Source organism: Brachyhypopomus gauderio, chromosome 5 (genome assembly GCF_052324685.1).
Source record: "Brachyhypopomus gauderio isolate BG-103 chromosome 5, BGAUD_0.2, whole genome shotgun sequence".
Classification (NCBI taxonomy): Eukaryota; Metazoa; Chordata; class Actinopteri; order Gymnotiformes; family Hypopomidae; genus Brachyhypopomus; species Brachyhypopomus gauderio.
In genome coordinates, this window is record NC_135215.1 from 34,109,072 (window position 1) to 34,136,231 (window position 27,160).

General features: G+C 42.5%; 1 pseudogene; it reads right to left on the minus strand.

Annotated features, from left to right (window-relative positions):
* Window positions 1–13,018: 13,018 nt before the first annotated feature.
* LOC143513969 (uncharacterized) lies at window positions 13,019–26,102 on the minus strand (annotated as a pseudogene).
* Between the last annotated feature and the right edge of the window lie 1,058 nt (window positions 26,103–27,160).

Here is a 27,160-nt window from a genome sequence, read left to right on the forward strand (position 1 = left end):
AACACATTTTAACTAAGGGTGCCAATAATTTTGGAGGGCGCTGTAGGCCTAACGCTAACCCTGTGTTTGGTAGGTAAAGGTAATTTCCAGCTTATTAATAGTCTGCACATCAGCATCAGCAGTGGTCATCTGCAAGCTAGTTTGACGGGTATAATATGATTTATGAAAGGATACATGAATGTAGAATTGTTTTTATTGTCAACACAGCTGGTTTGGTTATTTTGCATTCCTTTCCATTTGAGACAAATGTGGTCAAAGTTTTTCTTCTTGTCTAATAAACGTTTTATTTAGAGTCAGTTGATTCTTCAGTAATACAATCAGAAAAAATCAGTGCACAATATAAAGCACTAGAGGGCACTACTATCATGAGGTTGACAAATAATTTCTTCAATTGCTTTGAAGATGTATGAATACCGATTGTGTTTTAGTGTGACACTTTTCCAAGGGAGTACTGCCATCAATTCTTTGATCCGCTGTGCACCAAGCAGCAGTCGGTGTAATCCAGTCTGCAGCAGAACTAGATTCTGGATATAAGATGAGGTTACAGTGAGGAAAATAAGTATTTGAACACCCTGCAACTTTGCAAGTTCTCCAACTTATAAATCATAGAGGGGTCTGAAATTTTCATCTTTGCTACATGTCCACTCTGAGAGACATAATCTTAAAAAAAAAAATCTGGAAAGAACAATATATGATTTATTAATAATTTATTTGTGTGTTACTGTTACAAATAAGTATTTGAACACCTGCCAATCAGCAAAAATTCTGGCCCTCAAAGACCTGTTGGTCCGCCTCTAAAAAGCTGACCTCCACTTATTATTCTAAATTAGGAGCACCTGTTTGAGGTCATTAGCTGCATGAAGACACCTGTCCACCCCACACAATCAGTAAGACTCCTACTGCTAACATGGCTAAAACCAAAGAGCTGTCTAAAGATACCAGAGACAAAAAAATTTGTAGACCTCCACAAGGCTGGAAAGGGGTACAGGGCAATTGCCAAGCAGCTTAGTGAAAAAATATCAACTGTTGGAGCAACTATTAGAAAACGGAAGAAGCTAAACATGACTGTGAATTTCTCTCGGTCTGGGGCTCCATGCAAGGTCTCACCTCGTGGTGTAGCAGTGATCCTAAGGAAAGGTTAGGGCTAAGTTGACTGGCCCTAAGTAACACCGTCAAGCAGATACATGAGTATGGAGTTTGTTGTTCTGAGGTATGTTATTATGCATTTTTTAGAACACACAGTATAGTAGTACAAATATGCATATTGTCAGGACTGTCTCAACAAATCAAATGTAATTCAGCAATCAAACTGTCCCAGTCTATGGGACGAATCCAAAGTTCTATACCAGTCCAAATAGTCCAAGCTGTTCTAAAGCATCCCAGTGACCCTGATCCATTGTGAACAGCTGTTTTAATCAACTCAACAGGTGAAAAACAGCAGCTCTCTGCAGTTGGCTTGTAGACAGCCATGACTAAAGCGAGGGAGCTCACCAAGGACCCGCGTATAGTAGCTGCTCACAAATCAGGAAAGGGTGTGTGTGAGCGCAGACATGCGTGTGTGTGCTATTCTGGAATATTAAATAAGCTATTATAATTCCCTGAAATTTATTAAATGTATGGTCTAGGAATATAAGGGTATATAAATGTGTAAGTTGTTATAGTATAAAATTCAGTATTATCTGAAGATAATTTAGCCTTTGCAGTTACACCTCTTACTGCTGCACTGCATAAAACATATTTGCCCTTTAAAACTATGAAAGGTGTAATAGAAAATGATGTGTTCCCTCCTTGGCAACTTGGTGTGGTCTTATTGTCCTATATATGTCTGTAATCTGATGTCTGTATCTAGATAAATCATATTGCATCTGTTATATAAAACACAATAAACTATTGATAATTCTATTCACTAGTATTGGCCTATAAATTTATATTTGTCTTAATTCTGGGATAAGCCTGGGGTTGATGGAGGCATTGCCCTCACACTGACATCTTGCATCGATGTGGCTCCTTGTTTGATCAAGCAACTGCAACCATGTCTGTGCTCACAAAACACACAGCATATGTCCAAGCCCCTGGGCAGCCTCCAGACTACACTGCTCAAAAAGTGCTCAGACATGATCAGCCTCTGTATAGTAAGACTGAAGGGCCTACTCGCTCTCCTGCCAAGAAATTCCAGGCCCAGGAAGGCTTTGGTGGTGGTTTCTCTGTCTCTCAGATGGTGTTTGCATCACTGGTTTCCTTGTTGCCTTGGACCAAGAAGCATGAACAACATCCTCGTTGAGCCACAGGGAGTGGTCTGTGTTTCCTAGCTGAAACCTGGGATGTCCCTGCCCACATGGGGAGCTCCAGGTACCAGCTCCCAAAGAGCTTTGGGGAACATACAGCTGCCAAGTCCACGGATAAAGATCCAACTCCATGCAGACATGAAAAACAACTCGAAGCAGACTGTTGTGTATGAAAATGCTCAGTCGTTCTGTCATGGATGTTGAACATGCAGGAAAGTAAATTATATAACATCAGACAGGTGGTGTTTGATTTGATGATCAGAACACAAGTTTGGCTGCTGCCCTTCCAAATGAAATTAAGTGAAGACAGCTCAAATGTGATCTGCGCAACTCAAATGAAGGCCGTCTGATTCTAAACTTTGAAAATAAACATTGAACTTGGACAATTTACATTTGATAAATTTTGGGTTGTTAAAAGGTTACATCTCAACAAATGATATTTAAATACAAACAAGCTTTAACAAGCGTCTACATGGTTTGTCTCTTCAGGTTGATGTCAGACATGGGTAGGATGTGCTTGTGACTTTTTATGAACTGTCCATTTACTGCAATGTTCTTTGGATGCAATAACAGACTATCCTGGGTATGCTGGTGGTTTTGGGTTGTGTTTGCGTTTTTGCACAATGTTCGATATACACATTAAACGCAGAAACATTCCTTTAAAATCTGGTGTTTTTCCTGGTTCATGTCACAATTTCCCCTTTTCAGAGGAAAAGTGTTGAAGTTTATTTGTTTTTAACCTTTGTCATAGTATGTGATTTACAGTAGCACATTGAGATAAATCCCTGTCATGGTGGTTGGGACCACAGACAACAGGATACACACTACAACATTAGGTTTGTGGATAATCTTGACAAAAGCCAACCTACAAGGAAATGCCCTTTTAAAGATTTTTCCTCATGTAACTGTAACTTGATGATGCAGTACATTTATTGATATTTCCCAATATAATTTATATCTGTCAAAGGACAAAGCTCAAACTATTTACTCAAGTTTCATACATCGCCAAGAAGCATTTTCGGTGATCAGCAAGGTATATCATGGGTTTGAACCTTTATGAAATATTTGTAGGCAGTGAGGCATAGTTGCTCACTGTCCCATAAAGTGAAAACATGTTGATGTACAGTATGTGGGTGTGTGTATCTTTTTCCTGCAGATCAAGAAACAAGATATGCACATAAATGAGTCATTTCAACATTCCCAACTCCTTGCATGTTTGTGCACTGAGGTAGGAACGCTACCCTTGTATAAGACACTAAATACATCCCAGCCTGCGACTGAGTCAACACTGTGTAGCATTACACTGATTTATTACAGGGTTGGCCTGCAAGCACAAATACATACAGAATTCAAGTTTGTCCATTTAAAAGTAAAATGTAGATTCAGTATTTTGAAAATGCACGTTTCTGATAACTTTGTTTAAAATATGGCAACATTATGTGCGTTATTATTGAATTACTGCTTTATTACACTTAGTTATATTTATTAGAGATTTTAAATGTGAAGAATGTTCTGCCTCTTTCAGATATGGAAGATTTGTGGTCTGGGGTGACCTATGGTCATTGCTAATAGTCATGTCATCTCATCTCCCTATATTGTTCTGTTGGACCAAAGATTTGCCTTCACATTGAAAATGTGTGTCTGTTGTCACACAGTATCTATTTTGGTTGTTAAGAGGTATAAATATTTTGGTTCTCTTTGGTTCTCAGGTGATATTTTCAACCCTAGATCCACACCCACAACTTTGCATGAAGTTAATCGTTCAAATCGGTTTTGTTTTGCATTTGCCTTATTTTTAATGCAAACCACAGTTTGATGATGTCAGAGAAGGGAAACTTTGAGCTTGCATTGTGGTTCGGTTGCATTATTTTTTTGATGCATATCCATGACTGCTCAGTTTACCACAGAGGGTGGATCTTGGACAGGGCACCAGTTTAACACTAAACATCTCCCGGTATTTCCCTCTCAACAATAAATCAGGCCGAGCACCTACAACAGTGCCTTTTTGAATACTGACAGACTGCACAGCTCACATTAGGATCAGAAGGTGATTTCCAAAGTTGGTCAGCATCGGGGCGATATAATCTCATGGTTTCCAGCCATGTTTGCTGTTGGTCTGTGTGAGATGAACTGCTCTTCTGAGTGTAAACCAACTGTAGGAAGGAACCTTTCAGTCATCTACTGTATGTAGTATCACGGACACAGTTCCCTGCCTTTGCAAGAAGTGTAATTCAATGTGATGATAGATACGATGAAGGCCTTTTTGTAAATGTCTTCAGTTTGAATAGAATCCATAAGTGTTCCTTAAAAATACAGTTCCATATTGTATTTAGAAAAGAAGTATTACCATATGAGTGATGATGAGAAACCAGAAGTGTTTTAATAACCTACCAATACCTTAGTTCAAAACTAGAAGGATGACTATAAATCCTGTATTTTCACATGTTGACATTGGTTTACATGCCAACACTTTTGTTTTCAAGGACAAATTGACTCTCAGCTCTCACGTTGTCTGCAACTATGTGATGCAAACACTTTTATGCAAAGCAAATTAGAAAGTGTTCTTACAGCTCTCCTTAAAACAATTCAGCTTACATTATTATTAAAACTTGGTAAACTCGCAGTATGAATTATAAACAGATATGCAGCAGTGTGAAAATACAGTGCAGTACTTCTTTCTATAGTTGACACAATCAGATCTGTGGGGCTGCATCTGAAATCATAAGAAGTAGATCATTCAGATCTGTGGGGCTGCATCTGTTGTGATCATTAAAATGAAATCAAATGACTAAGAAAATTTCAGATGTGCATATTACCTTATATATTAGCAAGATTAGGAACAGTCATACCATTTTTTAATCATTGTAGTTTGGGTTTTTAAGTAGATAAAGGGCTGGTTTTATAATGACAACTAAAACTAGAAATTAGACAGCCTATTATAAGGAACCATCAGGCTTTAAAAGGGAGTTGTGGATTTGGCAAAATGCCATTTGTCACTTCTGTTATTTAATCTGTGGTTGGAGGAACCCCATAATGGACCAATAGGTAAGAAAAAAAACAATCTGGAGATGATAGAATAGAAATGAGGACAATCCTGCCTGCAAACACGAGTAACCACAATTTTTCTTTCTTTGTCAAAAACCGAGACCCTGATCCATACTCTGACAGAGGATATGGATCGGGAACTGTGTCTAGAACCAGATGAGGCCCAGCTGGTGTGAGGCCACAGGTGTTTTCTCATTACCATAGGAGACCTGTTATCAAAGCTGACCGGTCAACATTGATTGTTGCCTTAATTCTGTTGGTCTCTGTTAAGCTACATAGATGTTCTGTTCAAAGGTTCTGATATAGGTTATTGTAAATTTTAAGGGCAGCTGATTCTACCTCTTTTATTTACTCAATCACTCACTCACACTCACTTAGGTACACAGACACATGTTCTGTTCTGTTCTGACACTAGTTCTGTTTTGTATTGGAAGCTAATTCTGGTTGTTCAGAACTAATAGACTTTAAAAATTCTCTACGATCATATGATCTAGACTAATGTTTGATGTTACTGAACTTGTACATTTACTGACCACCGTACCCCCCCCCCCCCCTTCCACCCCTCCAATCTGCATGTATAGTACTCTGCCCAATATAAAATGAAAAAGTGGTTACCATGAAGGTACAGGAGGGGGCATTGTTTCATAGTTTACAATGTAGCTGCCATCACCAGTTCATACTGTATTGTGTGTGTATGTGTGTTTTCACTAGAGTAATAACTAGAGCTAGGTCAAAATGTGTTACTAGCTAAACACTTGTGAGCACTATAGTCTAGAAATTTATTCACAGTTCTATTAATTTCTCTCTATATTGTTAATACTTAAAACAGTTACAGAAAGTAACTCTGTTGATTGAAACATTTTTGATGGAAGGAGTAAAGCCCGCACAATTGGATACAAACCAGAAATGTTGTGCAAACAATGGGGGTGAGGTCAGTGAGATTTTGCAGATACAGCTCTGGTGTGTAGCCCTGCCCAAAATCCTTTACTGCTTACAGTGGTAAAGAGAGCAGGTGTGATATAGCCAGGCTAGCATGTATCAACATGTTTGAATTTTTTATTAACACTTACTGTAAGGTTCATAGAGTATAATATAAGGGTTATCAAGTTCATAAATCTTAGCCGTGTGTGTGTGTGTGTGTGTGAGAGAGAGAGAGAGAGAGAGAGAGAGAGAGAGAGAGAGAAGAAAGAGAGAGAGAGTGAGTGAGAGAGCAAGCAAGCACAGTGTTTTGAGGTGTGGCTAATGCTATGAAAGTGAGCCATGTGAAAATAATTGGACCAGTGACCTCATCATCTTCAGGGTTTTCAGCTGTGAGGGAGACATTCTCTCCTGATGTTTTCCACGCATCTCCTCTATCCATCCTGCACACACCCAGCATGGCCAGAGACATTATAATGATATTATGATGTTGTTATAACTCATGCCACCCAAGACCGCTCCCCTGACCCACCATGCACCAGCAGGGTGGCCCGCAGACTCACAACATGATGAATTCAAAATAAGCAGAAGGTGCCCAATAAAAACCTTAAATGAAACCTCAGGTTCTGTGGGAGTGGATAAACATTATACAAACCAAACTCAAAGCTGCAACAGATGCAAAGAGACGTGGCAGTGTATTCCACTTCTATAAAAGCACCTTTGATTGATTTCATCATTTATAGTTTTCATTCCAAAATCATCTGTCAGGTGTCACCCAAGGAAGGTGGTTTCTTCCAAATGTCACCCTCAGTTTCTTCATTAGGAGTCTAGTCACAGATTTTAAATAAAGACCATATCTATTGTTAAAGGCTATTTCTTAACTCAGTTATACTGTGATTCAGTCTTCCGCCATATCTACTAGGACGTGATGCCTCAGCTTATGGGGCAGAGTGAAAAAGAAGTACTGAATATTATATTTTGGCTCTAAAGTTTTAGAGTTTATCTGTATAGGAGATAATTTCTTCAAGTTATGGACCAAAAAATTGTAGGCTTAATCAGCATTATTAGCAGGTGGACATTTTTTCAGCATGTCACAGCAGTATTTTTGATACGTTAAATTCTGTACTTTACAAAATGTTGAGAAATCGACTAAAATATCTTTTAAATAGTGGCTAAAATGACTCCGCAGAGATACACAGAGAAAACAACTTTAAACTAAAACTAAACTTTTAATAATAATAATTTAATAACCGAGGTTCTCCTACGATATTTAATTCCTCATGCATTCTGACCACATTTGTCTATTAGCTATTGCTCATTGAATACTAATTTGATTACTTAACGTGCATCAATGTGATCCAACCACTCATTACAGAGATCCAGAACATGCGGGCTCCATAAAAGCGCCACATCCTGGTTTTTGCAGTAAAATATTCTAAAACACATGCTCGTCAATGCCTGGGATTTGTCTGCCAGAAATGATCCTAGCAAATTGTGTCTCAAAAACAACCATCAACAAGTCAGTATATACAGCAGAACCTGTGCTGAGTAGAGTGGGGGGTTTCTATGGCATTAAGAGTGAAGTATATATCACTAATCTCATAAATTACTTAATCTAATTCAGCTTATCTCAGCACCAAAGGCAGGCACCAACACTGAGGAAGGCACCAGACCATCAGAGAGCACTCACCTGTCCCATGTACCGAGAAGAAGCCCTCACGGGCAGAGGGAGAACCCTGGACACTGGTGCAGTGATCCAGCAGTGCTAACTACTGGGCCACCAGTTTGGTTTTGGTTTTAAAAGGTCCTTTTAAGGCTTTTAAGGCTTTTAAGCTCTGAAAGGATTAATATTTTTAAAAATCTTAAAAGAGGGAAAAGTAAAAAAAATAAAATAAAATGTTTCCAGCATTATTGTGTTTATTCTATTCATTATTCATTATTCTAATCTCAGCATTATTCCACTGGAAATGATGTACAATACAGCATACAACACCGCATACAACACAGCATACAATACAGCATACAACAGAGTTGTTGCTTAACCCCCCACTCCATAAACAATCCTGCATTAACACTGCTAAGTTAGAGCAGCGATGTAAAAGGTAAAGAATAGATTTGTATCACAAGCTCCTCCCCATAACCCCTCAGCACCTCCCTCCCAACACACCCATATTCAAACTCAATCATCAGATATTCATGACTGCTTCATGTCATTGTCTGGCTATTCAAAGTGGGGAGGGGCCAGTGTCTCTCTTTTAAACAAAGAGGACAATAGCGGAGACACCTGTTACCAGCTGCTGGCAAAGAGTGGAGAGGAGGAGAAGCTAAACACTCAGACAGCAGTGTGCTTCAAGGATGTGTGCAGATGTGTGTGCACGAGTGCTGGCTAGAAGTTGTCCTCACACACAAACTCTTCTTACTCGAGCTCTCATAATGTACAGCTGAAATACTGGGTGCATGTACATTTATACCAGTAAATTAGTAGAATAAAACTGTCCTGTCATATGGGCATGATTACTTTGTATTTTTAGCCTGTCACATGGGTTTATTGTGGCGGATGAGGGGACACGCCCATGTCTAGTGACCTCTTTGCTCCTCTTGGAGGGTGGAGTCTCCCTTGGCACTGTTGAGAGAGAGGTCTGAGCAGATGGTCCCTGGTGAATCAGACCTCTGACTATAAAAACATCCTCTTCAACTCCATCTCCTGCTTCACTCTGCCTGACAGTGATGAGTATAAATGTAAGCCTCTGTTTGAGATCTCATTTCTGTAACTTGGTAATATTCCACATGTCCCCATGTATAATGCATGTTATGTATTTATGTATTTTGATGAAGGTGAACTGGGTGGTTGTACCCCAACAACACATATTGGTGTTATAAAGATATTAGATGTTTATCACTACAGTATGGGCATTTGTCATTTTACCGGTAACTAAGATTTTAAGTTAGGTGTAATATATTCCACTAACTGAAATTCCACAAACTGAAATTCGTCAACACAGTATAATACAATAATACAACAGTATAAAAATAAACAGTATGAAATGCTACCCTTTTTAAACAAAGCGGAAGTTATTACTTCATCTTACACGTATGTTTTTATTTTTTGTTTTCTGACACAACAAAACGTCGGTTTTGGTATCTGTTTTAAACCAAGAACTGGGGGGATCCAAGAGAATACAGTAGTCTCTGGAAAGGAGTGTGTGTGTGTGTGTGTGTGTGTGTGTGTGTGTGTGTGTGTGTGTGTGTGTGTGTGTGTGTGTGTGTGTGTGTGTGTGTGTGTGTGTGTGTGTGTGTGTGTGTGAACATATCTGTGGCATTCTCTCTGCCGCTGAAACCACGCAGCACTGATCTTATTTGCTTTTATTTTTTTTTCCTAACTAAGTTCATTTGCACAATTCCTGTTAAGCCCTTTAGAGCCACAGAAATACATTTAAAATTACTGATGCAGTTGTTTATGTATGCTAAACTGCATGTCAAATATTTAAACTAAGGCAAATCCAAAATGTTTTAGTAACTTTTCTAAAGAAATGCAGGAAGATGAGCCCATGTCCATGTCTGACCAGTCACACATCTCTTGCTCCAACTAATCCCTTTTCTTTCCAGAACTAGGGGAAAATGACAACAGGGAAAAACACTGTGAATCATAAAGGATTTCTCTGCCTGGTATTCTTACGTGCCACATGGTGCCAAGAGGAACTGTTTACCTATGATAGCAGAGAACAGCTGAGGCCAAAACAAGCCGAACCCGTTCAGTGTTGTGGTCATTTTTGATTAACCTTCTCCTTCTCATTATTGGCTATGCTCTCAAAATGTGTGATACCACAGCTAAATAAAGCAACACGTACTGTACTATTCCTTTATATCTCTGTGTCTGGGTCCTTGTCATGCCTGTTTCACTACTTTAAACCAATCCAAGTAACTCGTGAGGTGTGGCGTACCCCAGATTATTTATATTATTGTTTTTTGTTAAATTGCTTAAAAGTATGAGTTTAAACATACAGTGCGTGTTTTTTCCTCATTCCTATAGGGTTTTGGTGTTATCTGCACTTGTGCTACACCGTGTCCTCACAAACGGGACACATCCACAGCACGACGCTCCGAGTGAGGTGTGTGCTTGCTTAATTTCCTGTGATGCTTTGGCTTAGTAAAACAAAAGGTGCTTTTGTTTGATTGGCACATGCCTTGGCACAAGACTACCACCATCATGGCCAGATCAGATGTGAAGCGCTACGTGTATGGATGAGGAGGAAGAACTGTGTTCTGGGTAACATCCTGACCTAGAACAGTAAATGAAAACATACCCCCTCTCATTCATACATACGTACATGGCATGTCATACAGCTGATCTGTGCAGTCCTATTGTGTCCCTGTCATGTCCTCATGGGACACAGACTTTGACTGAGATTGCTGCATGGTGATGATTCAAGTCAACTATAACAGTTTCACTTCATCTCAAAAGCCCATGGCATGCCTATACAATGTGAACAGGCACACAATAGGTCAATAGTCAGCAATAATGCGATATTCAGTTTAAAGATTATCAACAAAATGTTGACCTAGTACTGAAATACGTTTAACCTTAAACCATAAGCTAATAAATTCATATTCAACTTTCTGCTGCCATTTAAATCTCTCCTCATAAAATAACTGCAGATGGCTTCATTATTCCATTAGTCCGGCGGCTCTAAGCCAGTGCTGGAGACCAGCTGTTCCTGCCTCGCTGTTGTCTGCCTTTCAGGGGAACTGTAGCCGTTGTGTGGCCCCCTAAGATGCGTTTGTACGGACTGAATGTGTAAGTGCAAGCGCACATGTGTGTGTGTCTGCACTGATTAATTGGTGGGTCTGCACAATGTCTGTATCCCATGATGGGTCACATCTGTAGCATCTGGTGCTGGCTGGGCGGCCTTATCTCCGTGACTCCCTACATGGCTGACGGCTGCAGACCATGGACCCTGAGCGTTGCTCCTGCTGGGGCCAGGGAGAGGGGAAACATGCCCTTTTTAGGGGTTGGAAGAGCCAGGACACATGGCTAAAGACATAGGCTAAATGTCACAGAACCTTGCTGGATGAGCTTTAAGGCTTGTTAGAGAAGGAGAGATCTGATCCGGTGACGAAGAGTGCTGGAACGAACAGGAGGATGAGGCAATGAGAAAAGAGCGGGTTGCTGGCTATGTTGACGGCTTTCATTTCAGCCGTGGGTGTCAAATAGAGACACGTGATGCACTCTTACGCACCGTGGAGCTGGACTGCGTACGTGGCATGCTCACAGGCGAATCACACGTGCAAATGTCGGCGTACGTTTTTTTTTGTTTTGCTTTGTGACAGCCCTTTCTGGTGAGCCCCCTCTCTCCAGTACAGAAACTGGCGGTGAGTCTTTGAAGCAGGCGTTCCTCCTCCGGCTGAGACGTGGGAAGATCTCGGGCCATCCATCCGGAATTCCAGCCGAGAACTGCCAGTTGCCATGGAGACCCCGGCATGTGTGCTAGTGCTTGTCCTCTTATTTTTAAATGAGCTCTGAAGAGGCAGTGCCTCCCGAGAGCCAATTGATGGCCAACTTGGTGAGTTATTTCCCCCCAAAACACCTGAATTAATGAGGTTGCACAACACTTTCCCACCTAGCGGACCACAACATGGGCACTAAGGCTGCACGTCATTGGCTACAATTAAAGCCAAATTTTCAGCTGTCAGTGATGGAATACCATGAGCTTGTGTGTCGGCATAAGTAGACAAATACACACACACACACACACACACACACACACACACACACACACACACACACACACACACGCGTAATGTTTGCAGATCAAAGCGAAGCCCCTCTCACCCACTCCTTGTTTCCTCTGAAGCCAGGGAACACTCTGTCCTGGCATGATCCTCTGGCACTGGAACACATAGACGTGTCCCTGATGTGGTGTGACACACAGTGCATAAAGATCTAGCTGCAGTCTACAGTTTTATCATAATTGTGGTGTACATAAGCAAGCTTGAATTTTCCAGATCATAAGAAAAATTGTCATAATCACTACTTAATGAGTAGGTGAACACCCAGAGACGCTTAAGCATCAGTGTTTCATTTTTGTTAATGACATGTGTTTTAAAAACATGCCTATATATTGTTTTACAGAGTATATGGCATCCAAAAACAGAAGATGTGGAGAAACTAGAAACATAGATGTAGCTCCACATCTGGCCAGCAGGGGACCTTTGTGCGTGACTCTCTGTCTCTCTCTCTCTCTGTCTCCCTCTCTCTCTCACACTCCCCATCTTTTTGGTGCATTGTGTGTGCGTGTAAATGTCTGGTCTGGAAGGAGGGCGTGGCTGAGAGTGGGTCAGAGAGTTCGTCTTGGAGATGAGGTATGCAGCTCCTTCAGCGTCACCCAGATGCTCTGTTAACTCACTCCAATCGCATGCACACACACACACACACACACACACACACACACACGCTCTTCCACTGAGCACTGAAGGACAACAGAATGAGACTGAGAAACAGACATGAGTTATTTGTCATTAAACCAAAATATCAGATTTTGATGTCACATATTTAAAACATCACTTCAAACAAAAGCAAGCATTGAAACCTGATTGATTTGTCCTGTGAAATTTTGCCACTTTACATTTATTTATGCCAGAAATATATTTTGCTTTTTATTGAACTTTTGCTTTAATTGTGCTTAAGCCCTAAATGCATTGGCTTAACCACAATCTATGAAAAAGCATCAGTGTATGAAGCCTGCTTAATATAGCAGCCTCAGTACTACGTACTACTGCCAACTGTGTAGTATGTGGGTGGAGGAGAGCGTGACAGTCTGACTGTAGTAGGAGAGCGTGGCAGTCTGACTGTAGTAGGGGAGTGTGACAGTCTGACTGTAGTAGGAGAGCATGACAGTCTGAGTGTAGTAGGAGAGCGTGACAGTCTGACTGTAGTAGGAGAGCGTGGCAGTCTGACTGTAGTAGGAGAGCGTGGCAGTCTGACTGTAGTAGGGGAGTGTGACAGTCTGACTGTAGTAGGAGAGCATGACAGTCTGAGTGTAGTAGGAGAGCGTGACAGTCTGAGTGTAGTAGGACAGCGTGACAGTCTGACTGTAGTATGAGAGCGTTACAGTCTGGCTGTAGTAGGGGAGCGTGACAGTCTGACTGTAGTAGGGGAGCGTGACAGTCTGACTGTAGTAGGGGAGTGTGACAGTCTGACTGTAGTAGGAGATCATGACAGTCTGGCTGTAGTAGGAGAGCGTGACAGTCTGACTGTAGTAGGGGAGCGTGACAGTCTGACTGTAGTAGGAGAGCGTGACAGTCTGACTGTAGTAGGAGAACGTGACAGTCTGACTGTAGTAGGGGAGCGTGACAGTCTGACTGTAGTAGGAGAGCGTTACAGTCTGTCTGTAGTAGGGGAGCGTGACAGTCTGACTGTAGTAGGAGATCATGACAGTCTGGCTGTAGTAGGAGAGCGTGACAGTCTGACTGTAGTAGGGGAGTGTGACAGTCTGACTGTAGTAGGAGAGCATGACAGTCTGACTGTAGTAGGGGAGTGTGACAGTCTGAGTGTAGTAGGAGAGCATGACAGTCTGAGTGTAGTAGGAGAGCGTGACAGTCTGACTGTAGTAGGAGAGCATTACAGTCTGGCTGTAGTAGGGGAGCGTGCCAGTCTCACTGTAGTAGGGGAGCGTTACAGTCTCTCTGTAGTAGGGGAGCGTGACAGTCTGACTGTAGTAGGAGATTGTGACAGTCTGGCTGTAGTAGGAGAGCATGACAGTCTGACTGTAGTAGGGGAGTGTGACAGTCTGACTGTAGTAGGAGAGCGTGACAGTCTGACTGTAGTAGGGGAGCGTGACAGTCTGACTGTAGTAGGGGAGCGTGACAGTCTGACTGTAGTAGGAGAGCGTGACAGTCTGGCTGTAGTAGGGGAGCGTGACAGTCTGACTGTAGTAGGAGAGCGTGACAGTCTGGCTGTAGTAGGGGAGCGTGACGGTCTGACTGTAGTAGGGGAGCGTGACAGTCTGGCTGTAGTAGGGGAGCGTGACAGTCTGACTGTAGTAGGGGAGCGTGACAGTCTGGCTGTAGTAGGGAAGCGTGACAGTCTGACTGTAGTAGGGGAGCGTGACGGTCTGACTGTAGTAGGGGAGCGTGATGGTCTGACTGTAGTAGGGGAGCGTGACAGTCTGGCTGTAGTAGGAGAGCGTGAAGTCTGGCTGTAGTAGGAGAGCGTGACAGTCTGAGTATAGTAAGAGTGTGTGTCTGTGTGTGAAGTGCTTTAGAGGAGGAGTTAGAAGGAGGGGGCAGTGTTTCTGTGGAGCACTGCAGTAAGCGTTCAGGTGAACTGAGGACACGCTGGCACTGGATCAGCGGGAGTGTGCAGGGGGAAGCGAGACGCTCCACTCAGACCACATAAATGCTGAGAGGGGAGGACGGGACCGGTGGGATCCTCCATTACGCAGCTGCCTCACAGACACCGAACACATTCCAGCTGAGCAGCTACGGCTGCCTGTTAACCCCACAACACGGCAAGATCTTCATATACCTCGTCCTTTTGAACTGTGTCATTCGGAAAAGGAAACCACTGCACAGAAGCACTCTTCACTCTTAGCAGACTCTCCATGCCTCCTGAATAAGACATATTATGAATAGATTACCCTTTTAATAGCTGTAAAGAAACCCCAACAAATGAGGGTATCTTTTTTCTTCCTCTTATTAGTTCCATTGTTCTTGTTAAATTTTTGTTCTTTTTCTTATTTTTCCTGTTTTCTATCCCAGTTAAGTATTTTTCCGTCATTGCCTAGGACAGTGTGGCAGGTGGGGGGTGTTTATTTCGCCTGTGTGTCAGTCTGCTGGCAGGACACTGTGCCCTCTTGCCCTATCGGTGCCTCTGCCCCGTAGGTCTCCCTTCATATCTTGGCCAGGTCTGCAATAGGTTTGAACATTAACAATTTCTTTGGTTGGCAGAGATCAAATTAGATCAAATCTTTAATAAGATGTGATATAATGCTATAAGCATTTATGAACAATATCTTCTTCTTACCATTTGTTAACATTAGACGGCATTAGACAACATTGCACTACTTTTCACATATTGCATTGAAGAGGAAAAAACCTTTGGAAGTCATCCAAATTTTGGACAAACTATGTTTGTAAATACTTTTACTGAGATTCAGTTTGCACAAAGAGCTTTTCTTTACAGCCTCATCCGGTTTACAATGCAAAACAGATAGCCCCACTGAAGAACTGGTCTCTATTGTTTATTGTCTCTTCTTGTCCAATGTATTTTAACTCTGGGTGCACTACCCTTTTTCCACACGAAGTAAACTGTTCATTTGAAGTTAGTTACGCATACTTGGCAAATACATGTCGCTAAAGTTTATTTGTTGTTGTTGTTGAACATGTTTTAAAGCATTGCTGTTCTTGCTCAGAGGGAGAAAGGGGAAAACTGAGATCCAGCTATTCTGCTATGGCACGCAACCAAGATATGCATTGTGCTCTATGGCCCCAAATTCCTCAACCACTATGTCATGGCATTAACTGGAATAACAGGGCTTGGCCAGTGAATTTCCCTTTGGGGTTTTGTAGTGCAAACCAAATGATGCCACACATTGTGATCAAACTAAAAGAGGCATTCCGGAAGCACTGTTAGACACAAGCAGGTTCACTATTGATTTTGATTGATATTGATTGATTGTTTTGTAAATCAGTAGTAAAATTTTTTCTATGGAGTTGCCTTACCAGAGCCCTATAATTACATATATATCATAATGTATATTAGTATACATTATATAATAATATTATATTATTATATAATAGCATCCTCCAGGATGATGTACAGAGTGCATCCGTTTTTAAGCAACCTTCACTAATTTCTTATAGACGAGACAAGAACATTAAAGACGTGCTCGTCAAGAATGATTTAATTAACCATTCAGATTCCAACTGTGGCACTGTAAACTGCCACCGATCTAGATGTGCTATGTGTAAATTTATTAACACAACCACTAAAATAACTGGCACAAAAGGATCAATTAGTTATCACTCATTCACCCTCATGCACCACAGCAGGAGTTGTGTATTGCATTACTTAATGCATTAATTAACATTATGTAATCAGCAATGTAATCAGTATTAAATTGCAGAAACCAAGATAAGACTTGCTGATCGGTTTGTTGAATAAATTTGGACCATCAGAATTAAGAATATGTAATTTCCAGTGTCATGGCATTTTAAAACTAATGGACACTATATCTATATCATGCCATCTGTTTGCATATGCAGTTGTTTCTATGGCAACAATGAAAATTAAATTAGAAAATTCAAGGGAAAAGAACTGATCTACACTATTGGAACTTTAGAACCCCATGGAATGAATGTGATGATTTCAACATCTACGTGTTGATATATACTGGTTCCTCCTCCTATTAACACATATGATTTGTTTCAGTCTTTCTATGGCCTTGGTGAACCTGTACGTCAGTCTTGAACTGATCTTGAACTGATGGATGGAGACTTAATATTTTGTCCCAAGATCAGCCAGGACCACAGTATGTCTGAACTAGTGTTAATATTAAAATCAATGAAAGTTTAAATGTTTATTCACCAGAATGTATGTACAATTATTCATTTTGCTGATATTATGAGAGGCAGTGAAGAAATGTTTTGCTGCTTTTATGTTTGAGCATCATTTATTTCTTATTTTTTCAGTAAAACTGGAAATAAGATCACTTTATTATTGAATGTCCTAGTGTTAGCCAAATCATGCCAGGTTTGATTTATAGTCGCAATGTAAATTCATATTTGTGGTCTTAAATTTCACTCACATTTGTCAGTCTTGATTTCGACACAGCCAACCAGCCGCTGTCTTGGTCTTGCTTCCGTCTAAATATCACAGATCTGATAAAATATCAGATCTGTACAGGTGAGCCACTTTTAAAAGCCACGATGGAGTCAACGACACCTAGAGGTTTCTGACAGCTTCTCTCCTCATCTTTCCTCTGTAGTGCTGATCAAACACATACCACCCACACCATTGTAATGCAACATTTGTTTTAGCCAGACACATTTCCTATAACAAGGATCTTTTAAATAAAACTTTATGCAAAAAAGGAGGCATTTCTACTGAACTCAGAAGAACACTTTTCACATTGTTTAAATGGGTGCACATGAACAACACACATCTTGTACTCGGGACTTGGGAGAACTTGATGGATGGGGGTCTTATTTCTAAACTTGACAGGATCTGTGAGGTAAAAAAATCACCTCTTGTTCCTTGGTGCAACTTGCCAGACATTTTGGCTCCACGGAGGTGGCATAGCGCCTGGCTCCCCCTGTAGCAACGAGATGTAAGAAAACCCACAGCATGAAGTGGAAATTTAAAAATGCACTCTGACACCCACCATGTGAGAAGTGAGGTCATTGCTGCTCCCTCAGAACAACCTTTGTTTAGGTTGCATTTGGAAAGAAGGAAGCATTTCTGGTAGCTTGCTTTAACACTGCTCCACTTATGGGAAACAGGTCTCTTGCACAGCATTCTCACTGGGTTTGCAAAGGGTCCATATGGGTGACAAATTCCAGCCCGATACTTTTTCTAATAAAACTCAGCACTGCCCTGGTCGTAAATTTAGTAATATCTACTGTCAATGCAAGATTTAATAACTTGGCAAAATTAACATTAAGCATCCAGATGCATATTAATGAGAAATTACACTTTTATTTGTCTTATTAGCTTTTTTCTTAGTCTTGCTGTCTCAATCTTCCTCCCCCCTCTCTCCATTCATTCCTCTTGCTCTCTCTGTCGTTGTTTGGCAGGGTGAGAAAATCTCCCGGCTGTTTGTTGAGGGGCCCTCTGTGTACAGAAACAAAAGGCCTCCTCTCTCAGGGAGGCTAAACTCTAGAATACTGGGCTTCCGGCATGAGATCATATTGGGGAGCAGAGGAAGCAATGTCATCAGAGGGCATGAACTTGAGATTTTGCTGGTGGTCTTGGTATGGCAGGAAATGCAGTGCAGAAGAGTAGAGGAGTGGTGTATATATTTATTTCTACATTGTGTGTGTGTGTGTGTGCGTGTGTGTGTGCGTGTGCGTGTGCGTGTGCGTGTGCGTGTGTGTTTGTGTGTGTGTGTGCACGCCTGCATAGTTGTGTGGGTGTCTGTGTGTGTATTCATGATTATGAAGTTAATATGTTGACATTTTCAAATTTCAACACTGCATTCGACTAATGGGGATGCTCCTGGTTACTGGGGGCACTTCACAAGTTTAGCATGTCAGTTAAAGTATTAAAGGATGTTCAAGAATCAGCATCTTTTTAAATGCTAGATTTTTGTTGAGTGGTGTTTTGTAGAGTTTTCACCTAACCCTAACCCTAAGGTATTTGTGTACACACTTAATACATAGGCTGTTATGATTTGACTCTCTGGGCCACCATAGGTTAAAGTGCAGAATGTCAGCTTTAATTTAGTATCTACGTCTGCGTGAACAATGTAGAAATCCCACCAATTTTTATACACAGTCCCCCATATTTCAGTACATATGCGATGTACGTCAGGAACCTATTCCTTTAGATTAACAACAACAAAAAGTATAATTAGCTCAATCTTGTTGATTAAATCTGTGAAGATATTATTTACATACAACATCCATAATAGACCATGCAAGTAGTGTACTGGCTGCCGGCAAACTGGAGCTTCTTAATGCAGCACTTATGAACCTTCATTCCTTCCCATGTAATATACATGACACTCTAACTTGTCATGAATGTACACATCATTTGTTTCTCGTGGTCCTCCGTATGTTGCACGTACATGGTGGCATACGGCCTGAGCCAGAATGGCCGTGTCGCAGTTCCTGTCTTAGGGATACAGATGAGGGGATGGAGCCGTAGACGGGTGAGGGGGTTCAGGACACTCCATCACTGTCACTGCCCAGTGGTGCCAGGCTGAGTCGCACAGGCGCGTTCTCTCTCCGTGCCAGAGGAGAAGGGCAAGAAGACACCCAGTTAACAAAGGAGTGATGAGTTACAGTCATATTAGTGTACAAGACCCGCTAGTAGCCCAGTCATCAGCGGCCACAGTGCGATACATCTCCTTTGTGTTAGGAGATGAATTGTTGGATTATTTCCTCACTTGTTTTCGTGATATCCACATTATATTCATTGGGAACCAGTTACAGAAAAAAGGGAGCTGCACTTTTCAAACAAGACATGTGAAGTTCACAGGGGCGGAGCTTAAAGGCAGAACGGATGCTGAAAATAGAACCGTCACTGAAATTGAACTTAGGCATTTTTAAGTGATTCTATGAATAGCCTTCCCATTGAAGTGTTAATAAAGAGTCTGCATAGAACACAGCGGGAACTAGTGATTAGCTCTGCAACTGGGAGTAATGAGGGCCCTAACGGAGCCCTGCTGAACAGCTTCTGCTAGAGAGAGTGCCGTCAGTGCTGACAGAGCTATCTCAGTCTTCAGAATTTATGGAGACAATCTGTCAGAAAATCATTGTTTTGTGTTATGTACCCAGGAGCAACCATGCTGTATCACTCAACCCTAATAAAACTTAATATATAAGCCTGTTTGTAACACAATAGCGTGAAAGTACCCTGTACCCTGTCTGAGGGTAAAAAAAAGCCTCTCTTTAATTGCTCAGTAGTGAACCAAATTTTGAGCCCCAGGTAAGTGGCATCATCTGATGAATCAGTATCTTTCCCTACCCATGTGACCTAAACTTATCCTAATATTGTCATTGTTAGATTTTACAGTAAGCACTCTTTTTAATATTCTTATTGTTCTTGAAAAGCTTCATCTTCTTGGACTAAACTGAAAATGGCTTTGATAACACAAGCTAAGCAGAAGTACTCAAAATTGTTAATAAGCAAAAGTCAGCTACGGTGCATGTCCAATAATCTCATGTTAGGATTCATGAAGAAAGCATGGAGTTTACTTGTTCATCATGAACCTGTAGTGTTGGAGTGGAAGGAGAAGAAGAACAGTCCTCTGGTGACCTTTGGGGTTAGTATAACACAAAGCCGAATAACTTGGCTAACATGACCCACACTCCCGGTGTTAGTGACTGCACCTTACAATCATGCATACAATTTGAGCAGTTGAGGGTGAAGGATCTTGTTCAGGGGCCGGACAGTAGCAACTTGGCAGTGGTAGGGCTTGAGAATGCAGCCTTCTGATTGCCTTAACCACTGAGCTACCACTGCAAGTCAACTGGCTGCATGATGACATTTGCATCATTTTTATATGCAAGGCAGACTGAACTTAGTGACCCATCAAAAATAAGCTAGCTCTGATAGAATATACAGCTTCCCCTGCACTTCCTGTTGCACAATGTAGCCCGTTAAATCCTTTCCACTGTCCAGCTGGTTAGTCCGGTATTCTTTTGACCAATATATTTCCCTGTTTTCTCATCACTTGATACAGTGTTTGCTTTTGTGGTCTGCTGAAACTGGCCTCTGTTGGACAGTTAGTGTGGACACACACACACACACACACACACACACACACACACACACACACACACACACACACACACACACACAAACACACACACACACACACACACTTCAATATGAACAGATTTATACTCCATTCATCTCTCTTAACGGCAGATGTGTATGTTTGGGAAAAGAGGGTCATGGTGGTCATTTTCCTAAGCTCTTCCTGCCTTAATAGGAAACACGTTTGACAGTAAGGCGAATGGATGTTTAAATGAGCTGCATCTGGAGCTCCATGTGCAGGGAAGAGATCAGAGAATACAAAGTTTTTTTTTGCTTTGATTTTCCCTTCAGCATGAAACCCATCTTACAACATACAATCTTTTCAATTATTGCTGTTTTGTGTGATCACATTAATGGTCTTAATCTTGACTGTTGGCCAGAATCTTCTACTCACCCAGAGGCATGTGAACGTACATATATTTTTCATTAAACACATTATGTGAGTACACCTGTCACTACCCAGAAAGGTATATCTTACTCTTTATTATGGCCTTCATAATAACTTCATAATAATTGACTTTTTCATTGTAACCGTGATGATTGGACTTGGTTACTGTTATTATCCACCCCTTCCCCCTTACGTGGCTTTATGTTTATGTTTTGTCCTTTATTCCATGTTGTGATTCGTTGCCACGCCTCCCTCCGGTGGTGTGTGTTGTACCTCCTTCGCTCCACCACCTGGGCATCGTTACCTTGTTATGTTGTACTCTTTCTAAGCACTTTTTGTTTAATGACTGTTTGTGGGTTGTTACGTTGGCTTTCGTTTGTTACCATTAGTGAGGTTTTATGTTTGGTTTCTTCACTTCATTAAAATGTTGGACTGGAGACTTGCATTTGTTTCCTCCCTTTTCCTGTGAATTCTATACGTGACACCAATGACTCTGAAACAGGATGAAACTGGTCATTTCGTTTCTAAAACAAGACTTAAATATTCTTGGTCTTAGAAAATGATCTTTAATATCAAATCAGCCTTATCTGATTGTGAGCGTGGTACGAGTGGGTGAATATGGAGGTGGGTTCACTACAGAGAGTGAGATGAATACAGGCTCAGGAGTTCCAGTTCAAGGTGTTTTAATGATGGATTCCTGCAAAGGAGTTAATAACTGATACTAGTAAATGTAAAGAAAAACTGTATAAAAGGAAAATAAACATCTATAAAGTACTCAAGCCCGCAAAGGCTTATAAGCAGTACTTTAAACACGCACTGGCAAACAGCAGCCAGTCTAGCCCGACTTTTGTGGGCTCAACGCAATTATATCGAATATCCAACAATCAACAACCAATAACCAATAACCAATAACCAATAACCAATAACCAACATTAACCACCAACATCTACCTCCCCTAGCCTCTGAGAGGAAGCCCCTCTTATACTAGTAGCCCCTCCCCTTAATTAAGCTGGGGCACACCATTACCACTAGCAGGGGTTACCTATAAACACAAACATAACCTACATACATTACATTATTGCAGTAATACACAATATATACATAACATTTTACATTTAGTGCACTAAGACCAGAATAATAATTAATATGTCTATCCATTGTGTACATCTCCGTCCTCAGGTATTCCCAGGACCTGTAACCCCCCTCCCCTCCTTTAGTAGGCCGAGGGCCCTTCGACCACTATAAGGAAGGAGCTGGCTGGGCCGCCAGTCCCCCTGAGAATCACACATGAAAAGGTAAGTACAACATTTAGTCCATTACGACAAAATTGGTACTTTCATGCATATGTACTGGGAATGTCCCAGTGTGACCACTTTTTGGACTGAGATTTCACAAACTATCTCAGATCTTCTCAACAAACAGACACCCCTTTCTCCAAAAGCAGTCCTCCTTAATGACGACTCTGGCTACAACCTATCCAGGAACGAGAAGAGGATCTGGCTCGCGGGGCTGACTGCTGCAAAAAAAATACTGGCGCTAAGATGGCTACCCCCACATTCCTTGTGCTGGCGTCAGTGGATACTAACGTTTTTGGACATCATTTATTTGGAGCTCTCAACGGCCAGAATTCAAGGTGCTACAGACTCCGTAGTGGACACATGGTCAAATACTGCTAAGAAGCTTTCTGGACTTTTGGAATAACCAGCGGCATATGTACTCATTTCTTGACGATTTGATTTTCATTTACAAACATTTTTTTTGTTTCATTGAATTATTTATGTTTATTATAGATTATCTTTCTTCGTGCCATGTGGGAATTCGGGAAGGGGGGGAATGGGGAATGGAGGTAAGGAAACTCATGGAAGAGCCGTAATGTTTGAATATATGTTGTATTATCCTCCTCCATGCATTCAAAAAGAAAAACAATAAAAATATTTGTTTTGTGGTCGAGCCATACACTTCGCTCAATGACCAGCCCCTCGAACTTGGTCCTCTTTCTCTCGTGGGTCTCTTCCAGTCTGTCCTCCCATAGCACTGTCTGCTCCATCAGGATGATGTTCTTCGCCTCCTTTGAGACCAGTAGGATGTCTGGCCTCAGGGTGGTTGTGACAATGTGCTGGGGGAGCATCAGCTGCTTCTCCAGGTCGACAGACAGCTGCCAATCTTTTTGCTGTCTCCAGAAGTCCTGGTGTGTTCCTGGCTCCTGCTCTTTTTCCCGGCCTCTCGCCAGCTTTCACGAATACAATCCTCTGGGTGGTGGAGCGGGACCGTCTACTGCTGCTGATTCCCCTGCTGATGGCTTCCGCGATGGGTCTCAGGACCTGGTTGTGGCGCCAGGTGTATCACCAGTGCCCAAGAGCTACTGGACAGCAGCTCAGGGTGTGCTCCAGCGTGCCCCTGTCTGGGCACTGTGGACAGTTGGGAGACTCCGTCTTGCCCCAAATGGAGAGGTTTGATGGGCTAGGCAGTATGTTGTATACTGCCTGGACAAGAAACTTTATGCGCTGTGGCTCCGCCCACCACAGCTTTGCCCATGTGATTTTTTGGTCAAGGGCTCCCACCTTGTCCAGGCACCCTGCTGCCTCTAGCCAACAGCTCTGCTGGTCCTTCGCTCCTCCACCTCTGCCCTCACCTCCTCCTGCACCAGTCTGCGTCTCTCTTTCCCTTTGGCCTTCTCATACTGTGGTATTGTAAAGGTCCCCAAGCCAGTTCTACCACGGGTTACGGTTCCACCCAGGGCTCTGTGTTGTATCCAAGACTCTACCTGTGCTACAGCTTCATCGGCTCTCCACTTCCTCCAGGTTTTCTCTTTAACCCCTGCCTGGGCCACCGTGGGGTCGCTGGAGTCCCTGTACATCATTACTTCTCTTGCCCTTGTCACCTTAAACTCCTCCTCCAGTGATCTCATGGGCAGTTGGAGCTTGGTGTTACGTCCATAGAGAGCAATGCTGCCAAGGCTCCTAAGCAGACCCAGCAACCTCCTGAGGAAGCTGCTTACTTTCCTCTCTAAGCCCTCCACAATTGAGATGGGAACCTTGTAGACGAGCAGAGGCCAAAGTACCCTAGGCAGGATGCCATGCTGGTAGATCCAAGCCTTGAACTTCCCGGGAAGCCCAGACTGGTCCACTGCTCTCAACCAGCTCTCCAGTTCCTGACAGGTTTCCTGAACCGATGCTGAATCCTTCAGGCTGCTGTTAAATACCTTGCCAAGGCTCTTCACTGGTTTCTCAGAGACAGTTGGAATTACTGCACCTCCGATGCTGAAGCGGAACCTGTCCACGAGTTTACCCCTCTTCAACACAAGTGACATTGATTTTTTGAGCTTGAACCTCATCCTTGCCCGTCCGCACAGTTCCTCCAGCTCCTTTCAGGATCCACCTACTCCTTGGTACTTACTCGGTGGTAATTGTCAGGTCATCCATGAATGCCTGATTGGTGGTTGGCCCACTCCAGTTTTGGTCTTTGGGCCCCAGCACTGAACTTCAGCGGACTTCACAAGCATGTTCATTGCTAAAGCAAACAGGATCACAGAGATGGTGCAGCCTGTGATGATCCCGAACTCCAATCTGTGCCACTGTGATGTTATGGACCCTGATGACACTCTCATGTTGAATTGGTCGTAGTAGTCCATGATGAGTTCAGCCACTTGGCCTGGCACATGGTGCTTCTCCAGGGTTGTCTCGACCAGTTTATGGGGGATAGAGCCATAGGAGTTAGCCAGGTCGAGCCAAAGCACTGCCAGGTCTCCCTTATTCTCCCGGGCTTCTCTGATAAGCTGAGTCACCACTCCTGTATGCTCCAGGCAACCCGGGTATGCCTTCCTTCTGCTCTGATGTGTTGATATAGCGGTTACTAGAGAGGAAGTCGGTTAGCCTCTTTGCTAGTATGCTGAAGAAGATCTTCCCTTCGGCACTCAGCAAGGAAATAATCCTGAACTGGTCGATGTTCTTGGAATCTTCTTCCTTTGGGATCCAGACTACTTCAGTAAATTGCCACTGCTGTGCCACTTTCCCTCTTCTCCAGATGACTTTCAAGATCTTCCACAACCGCTTCAGTAACATGGGACAGTTCTTATAGACCTTGTAAGGCACACCACTTGGACCGGGAGCTGAACTAGATCGTGCCTTATTCACAACATACTGTACCTCTTTCAGGAGCGGTTCCCTGCTATCAAACTCCTTGGTGGGTGGAGGTGGTTGTATCAAGGTGTTACATTGGCCCAGCTCCTGCTGTCTGGCAGGGTCGCTATAGGTGGTCTGAATGTATAGATCTATCTCTTCTTTGGAGCAAGACAATTTCCCGCCATGCTTCTGTCCCAAGAGTTGTTTGGTGAAGCCAAAGGGGTTGGCTCTAAAGGATGCTCGCTTCCTGTCCTTTCTTTCCGCCTCTGTCGGGGCCATTCAGCTCTGCGGAGCGTCAGCAGCTTCTTTCTCAGGATGGTTCACAGCTCTGCCAAGGCATGGCGTTGCTTCTTGCTTGCCTCCTTGTACTGCGTCTTGAGAGACTTTAGCTCCTGCCAGATCCGGTGGGTTTTTGCTGCTCTCTGGTTCATGGTGAAGGGTGCTCTTTCTGTCCTCTTCTCCAATGCTCCGGACCTTTCCACAGCTTGCACCACTTGGAGGTTCCTGGCTCTGTGGGGTATTTCCGGGCCTGGCTCCTCCTGCGACTCACAAGGTTGAGTATCTGTGCGTTGTGGCGCTCGCTTTCCCTCCATACACTTCATCCGGGTCTGGTGAATCTGGAGACCTCGGCTATTCTTACAAACCTTTCTGCATCTGCACTTCATGTTCGTTGTTGATTGTCCGTTGCCATTGCTCGTTAACCTTAAATCCGTCCAGTTGGGATGCTCTTCCTCCTCCCCTCCTCCATGAGTCTTTCTGTGGCTTCTTATGGGATTCCTCTTCTCGGAAGATGCGGTTGAGGCTGCCAACCCTACCCTCCCCGCTTGCCGTCTCTCTGTGCTGTCCACTGTCTCTCCAGTCATCACCAGGCATTTATTACACATTTAAACAATTACATGCTGATTTCATAGCTCAGTTCATATTGTTCTTGCTCCTTCACCATCATCTTTTTTTAAGCGCTTTGTGACATGTGTTGTGAAAAGCGCTATACAAATATATTTGATTTGATTTGATTTGATCTTTTGACCAATACATCCATCTACATAGCCCTGTAAGTCATAATGATTGATGGAACATTTTTAATAATGCTTCACCCAAATTGACACTTGAGTCATGATTTATCTAGACTCCAAATGCATAAACTTCTTTCATACCTTGCCTGTGTTGTAAAACACAACATAAATGACTCACAAATACATGTAGCCTCATATTATTTACGTCATTGTACTCTCTGGTCTTGACCTGACATTTTTTAAGTTCAGTAATTTGGCTAATTGGACCTCTTGCTAAACTTATCAAATGCCACATGCAGACAGTTTCTGAAATGGCTGCTCCGTAAGCCTTTCACCAGAGCTCTAATTCATCTGTCATTGTATCTTCTTCATCTAGTCATTCCTGATTTCCCTGGTCACAGTGGAAAGGATGTGACGTGCTGTCTGCACACAAGGCTATTCCATCAATGGGAGTGACACTGAATAGCCCCATAATGTTTGCTGTATGAAGTCCAAGGTACCTCAGGCTACTTTGGAGTTCTTCTGTCAGGGCAAATAGACAGTTTGCTGTGGCAATAGCCAAGAGCTGCCCAAGACCACTTATGCCATTACGCTGTTATTATGATAAGGAAAGATAAAATGCTGAATCCAAGCATAAAAATGCCCACAGGCTCTGCTGGATTTGCCCACACTGTGAGATTAAGCTAATTTGACCATTAAAACAAAAACAAACAAAAAAACAAGCTGCCATCTTTACCCCAGAGGGGACAGCCAGACTGAGAATATTACACAGTTCTTGAATTAACCTTTTTTTTTTAAACAACAATGATTTGAAAGGCCACGGGAAGTGAAACTGAGGACGAAAACTCTGTATTGTTGTTGACAAGCCATTGTGGTCACTCAGATGTTGTTTCTCAAAGACAAAAGCA